Source organism: Cajanus cajan, chromosome 11 (assembly GCF_000230855.2).
Source record: "Cajanus cajan strain Asha chromosome 11, NIPB_CcT2T_4, whole genome shotgun sequence".
In the NCBI taxonomy this organism is placed as follows: domain Eukaryota; kingdom Viridiplantae; phylum Streptophyta; class Magnoliopsida; order Fabales; family Fabaceae; genus Cajanus; species Cajanus cajan.
The window spans coordinates 1543203-1549986 of record NC_138527.1 but is presented as its reverse complement, the minus strand read 5'-3'; positions in this window follow the sequence as shown (position 1 = coordinate 1549986).

The following is a 6784-nucleotide window of genomic DNA, read 5'->3' as shown; positions in this document are numbered from 1 at the left end:
GGAATTATAAAGTAAATCAGTTATGTATATTATACTGGATAAATATTTACTATATGTAACTAAAGTTTATAATAAATTATATATAAAAATAAATATTATATTTGAAATATATAAATTATATTTAAATTTTGTATAAATAAATATTTTTAAAATATAAATTATATTTTTATCTTTAATAAATAATTTAAATTACAACAAAATATTATTTTTGATTTAGATATCAGTAAAATATTTTTCTATTGCTTTAAAACTTAAAGTCATTATTTTTAGTCTCATATGATCATTTTAAAGTAGATAAATAACAATTGTTCTAAAGAACTATGTAACTTTTTAGATGTGTCACATACAAACGTAATATCATTAACAATTGAGTAACACCAAGAATGATCACTTAATATTTTAATAAACAAAAAGTAGTTAGAATGACTACATAAAAAATAGGGACTAAAAACAACCATTCCAATTTTGAAAGGATAAAAGACAAAAAAAAAATTTACAGAGACCAAAATCAAAACTAGTTAATTTTATTGAGACTAAAAATATTTTTAAACTTTTATTTTTAAAATATTAAAGATTTAATTTATAAATAAATATAATAAATAAAACTAAATTATATAAGTAATTTTGTGACACCCTCTACCCCAACATACATATACAATCATTTTTAAAAAATGTTTTAATTAAAATCTTTCATAAATAAAACCAAATTCTCAAATATCTTACGTAGAGGATTCATATTCATAAACTCATAAATAATATCTTCAACACAGAAATTACAAAGAAATAAAAATGAGTTTTCAAATAGTTTAATAGAAGTAACATCTTAAACTAAGCCTAGCTATGCCTCGGTGTCACATATCCTATCAAAGCATCCCAACTGAAGCCTAAACCTCATCACCAACATCTTCATGCTAATGATCACTTGCAACACAATTTAAACACAGAAAAATAACAACAAGAGAGTGAGAAATATCTCACTCAGGTTCAGGTGTAGAAATAAAGGTTAGATAGTACACACACACAACAAACATATTACAAGTCATAAACACCAATCACATATAAATAATACACATATATAATCAGTATCACATGTATACTCATTTATCATGCAATGATATCATGAACTCGACTCATAAATGCATGCGACGCCAGTCACATGTCTCATCACATATCTCATCATTTCATCATTGGTGACCCAAGGTACACCTTGTTAGCATGTTATATCACTGGTGACCCTAAGGTACACCTTGTTAGCTTGTTACATCACTAGTGACCTTAAAGTACACCTTGTTAGCATGTTACATCACTAGTGACCCTAAGGTACACCTTGTTAGCTTGTTATATCACCAGTGACCCTAAGATATACCTTGTTAGCTTGTTATATCACCAGTGACCCTAAGATACACCTTGTTATCTTGTTACATCACCAGTGCTCCCAAGGTACACCTTGTTAGTTTGTCACATCACTAATGCTCCTAAGGTACACCTTGTTAGCTCATAAATGCAATTGATGCATGTCATTAAAACCCTATGCATTCTCATATCACATTATCATGTCTCATCCTCATATAATATCGTCATGTTTCATCCTCATGTCTCTTCATCATGTCTCGTCACCATGTCACATCATCATAGCATATTCACAATTTTCACAGTAGCATATTTCATTCACATCATGTCTCATCATCATGAGTTCATATTTCACATAGTCATTCTTATAATTATTCATCTCAGGGTTTCGCACAAGAACCCACAGAGCACTCTAATTCATATCAAAACTTATCTAATTTTGAAATTGAATACATATTTACACTCTACATCACAATAGGAACGCAACAGAATATTCAGAAAGCAAAATAGAAAACATTCATATTTTTCCTGTTTTCTCATAGGGTTTCCCGTAGGAACCCATAGATCATTCTAATTCATATCAAAACATCTTTATTTCAAAGTTAATCACATATTCATACCTCACATCCAACAAGGAACACAACAGAACAATCAGAAGGAAAAACAGAAAACATTCATATTTTGCCCGTTTTCTCATAGGGTTTCCCGTAGGAATCGAGCACTCTAATTCATATAAAAACATATACATTTTCAAAATTAACCACATACTCATGCATCACATCCAACAAGGAACACAACAAAGTAATCAGAAGGCAAAATAGAAATATTCATACTTTGCATGTTCCTAGAAGCATGCATCAGGTGATTGGGGTCAATCCAACTACCCAACAATTATTCTCACACCCCGAGCGAGGTTTCTCACTCCTCACTTACCTGGATGAGCAGAAGACGAATGATCTTGGTGTGATCTAAGATCGTTGCTGAGTAACTCTTTGTTTCTCCTCTTTTTTTTTTCCTAACCCTTCAAAACGCAAATGAGGCAGGTTAACGCTACCTGACTCCTTTCTTAAAATTAATCCATTGGGCTGGGTCAAGCCAACCCATTTTCCTTTTCTTCTAACTCACTTCTCTTTTTCCTCAAAATTATTAAATAAAATAAATACATGTATATTATAAAATATTTTTCCTCTATAATAATAATATATTTCTGACCCAAAATATAATAATATAATTTCAATAATAAAATATCATATAAAATCAACCTTCTCTTAAAACATATAAATATTTATTTAAAAATTCTAATAAAAATACTTATTTAATACTACAAAATAATTTTCCAAAATAATAATTATTTAAAACGTACAAAATAATATTCCTCTATAATTATTAAAATAATTATGACAAAATACCATATAGTAATAATAATAATAATAACTTTTTTGAAAACTGGAGTGTTACAAATTTCACGAATTCTTAAACATCTTTCCATTGAAGAGAAGTCCTTAAAATGTTTTTAATAAATGCTTTTGTACAAGATAATTGTACATATTTAATATAAAAACAAATTAGCGTAACCTTTTTGTCAACTAATTTACACACTAGATAATGTTTTATTTTTTTTTACAAACTATTTATATTTTTTATTTTAAAGACAATTTTGTTCAAGTTTAATACGACTATTGTGGACAATGAAATATTTTTTTTGAATTTGTAAAGAGAGAAGAAAAAACTTCTAATCATATTGGTGTATATGCTGGTAATTTTCTTTGTGAACGACTTTCCTTTTCAAGAAGTTGCACTTGGTTCAGGCACATTGTACCATTTTATGCACAATCATAAAGTATTATAATGCTTATTAAATACTTTTTGAACGTTTGAATATGACTTTTATAAGTGTGAAACGTTTAAATAAGCATTGGACTTGTGAATACCAATAGAACACAAACATTCATCACAATGTGTTGGATGTTAGACACAAATGCTAACTATCCTAATTACAATGTGTTACACTTATCTCAATTTTTACGTGTTTGCAGAAGAAGTTATTTAATAAAAAAATTTTATGTTTCTATTCCTTTTACATTTTGGGTTCATGCTTCTTAAAATAATTTAATCTAATATTAGCCACTCAAGTTTATTACTTTGTTATTATCAAAACTAGGTGTTGAATGTTCATACATGTCTTTGGTTCAACAAGTATTAGGTTTATGCCCGATTGTCCATACTATTTAGTAAGAGATTGTAAGAAGCACGAAGATCTAGGTTCAATCTTCATTGCGACCATCTTTGTAATCTTTCCTATCTTTACAAAAAGAAAAATTAGTGAGAGACTGTTGAAGTTATCCCTAATGACTATTCCTTTATTCTTTGTATCATTACTTTAATGTATTGAGTTTGATTATTTATATAAAGAGATTTCAGTTATTATGTTATTTATTGTTTAACATAATAATGTCCTTAAAATAATTTATATAAATAAGTAATTTTAAATGTATAAATTATATATTTTTATTTTTAATAAATAATTTGAATTACAATCAATATTATATTTAACTATTGATACTTTATTTTAAAAAAATACTAAAAATTAATTTATAAATAAAATAAAATTAGATAAGTAATTAAACGAATTCTTGATTATCATCTCATTGAAGATAAGTTCTCAAAAATGTTTTCACTCTTACACAAGATAGATGTTTATATTTAATGTATGGGAACAAATTAGTGTAATTTTTTTGTCAACTAATTTACACATTGGATAGTATTTTTATATATTTTTTTTCAAACTATTTGTAATTTTTATTGAAGATAATTTTGTTCAAGCTTAATAAGACTGTTATGGGCACTAAAATATTTTTTCCAATTTGTAACTACTATATATATAACATATTTTAAGTCAAAATTATTCATTAATTTGAAACAAATTTAGTTTTTTGATAATATGAGAATTTCTTCGAAATATCATAATATTATGCAATAATTAAACTGTTTTTTTTTTTACATAAGAATTAACTATATCCAATATTTGATTATGATAATTTACATCAATATCAACATGTTGATTCTCAACTTCAATTAATGCTCCTAAAGCTTCTTCGTATATGAAAAGAATAAAATGAGGATGATATGGATGTTGAGGCATGTTTTGAAAATAGGGATTCAGGACACTGATCTAGGAAGCCAAATTAATTAGGAATTATTATTTTACATAGTAATGATAAGTTTAATTAACAATAATAATTTTAATAGGTAAAAAGGGTTACTAGTAAATCATATTGACCATTCATTATTAAATCTAATGATTATGATTTATTTGTTCATCATAAATTATATTTGGCTTGTAACTTTGATGCACTACAAAAAAAAGTTATTTTAGCCACCGAAATTAGCGACTAATTTATTTTCGTTGTTAATAGCGACTTAATTAGCGATCGAATCTGATTTGGTAGCAAATTTTATTTAGAAATCGAATTAGCGATCGAATTTTGTAGTGACTAATAATCGGTCGCTAAAATAACAATTGTTTGTTAAATTGGCGACGAAACGGTTTCAATTGCTAACAAAATAAAAATAATATTATTTATGATAATTTTAACAACCAAATTAAAATCGGTCACTAAAAAAATAAAAATAATATTATTTATAACAATTTTAGCAACCAAATAAAATTGGTCGCTAAAATAATAAAATATATTATATTTATAATAAATTTAGCGATCGAATTAAAATCGGTTGTTAATAAAATAAAAAAAAATATTATTTATAATAATTTTAGCGACTAAATTGAAATCAGTCGCTAAAAAAATAAAAATATATTATTATTTATAATAAGTTTAGCAATCGAATTAATATCGAACGCTAAAAAAATAAAATAATATTATTTATAATAATTTTAGTGACCAAATTAATATCGGTCACTAAAAAATAAAATAAAAATATTATTTATAATAATTTTAGCGACCAAATCATAATCGATCGCTAAAAAATAAAAAATATTATTATTTATAATAACTTTAGCGATCGATTTAAAATCAGTCGCTAAAAAATATTATTATTTTAAAATAATTTTAGCAACCGAATTAGTATCGGTCACAAAAAAATAAAAAAATTATTATTTATAATAATGTTAGCGACCAAAATAATATCGATCTTTAAAAGAATAAAAAAATATTATTATTTTACAATAATTTTAGTGACTAAATTTAAATCGGTCGTTAAATGAATAAAATATTATAATTTATAATAATTGTAGCGACCAAATTCATATCGATCGCTAAAAAGAATAAAAATATTATTATTTGCGATAATTTTAGCGACAAAATTAAAATCGTCGCTAAAAAGAATAAAAATATTTTTATTTATAATAATTTATAAAAAGTGTTTTCATTTTAATTTCTTGTAAAATAATTATAATATTTAATTTTTCATCATTAAAAAATTATCATCATAAGATTTATTTTTTTTAATTTAGTTATTTATTATAATACTCTTAGCCACCATATTGACACTACAATAAAATTTAGTATTACTGATAATTATTTAACGACAATAAATTAATTGCCTCTATTTTATTATTTAATAAAAAATTTAATGACTATTGTATAATAGCCACTAGAAATATATTTATATCACATCAAAATTTACTATTAACGACAATTATTTGTTAGAAAAAACTTAATTCTCACATCGACTAGAAATAATATAATTAAAGAGTATATAAGTAAATGATAACTCTCACCTTACAAGTATGTTTATAAGGTTGAGTTAGACATATAACTTACTATTCTAAGTTGATATTTAAGAGATAAGATAATTAAAAAATTTAAAGAATATATACTTAAAAGATAACCTTCATCTTCTAAGTCCCACATGAATTAGAAATAAGGTAACTTGAGTATTTGTACTCATCTTACAAGTCTTACATCGACTAGAAATAAGATAATTAAAGAGTATTATAAATGTTTTCTTAAACTTTTAGCGGCAATTTTAAATGGCAGTAACAAATGACACAAAAAGTTATACATTTTTTTCGATCATTATGAGGGTCTTTACCAGCATATAGAATAATTACCGGTAAATGTTTTAACGACACTGCATACAATGACTAATGTGTGAAATGTCGATAAAAGATTTTTTAGAAATTTTTATTGCCACTAAAAGTTATATTAAATATCACTAAAAGTCTATTTTATTGTAGTGTGACAAAAAAATTATTTTGAATTAAAATATATTTTAAAATTTTAGTTAATTCATTATCATTCTTAAATACAAATATTTAATTAATTTTAATATATACTAAATTTAATATTAGAAAATTTATTATGATTTTAGTTATAATTTTTATTATCTTGTAATTTAATATTGAATTTCTTTTGATTATAAAACATAGTAAATAAAATCTAAAATCTGTATTAGTTTCTTTGATAAAAATATT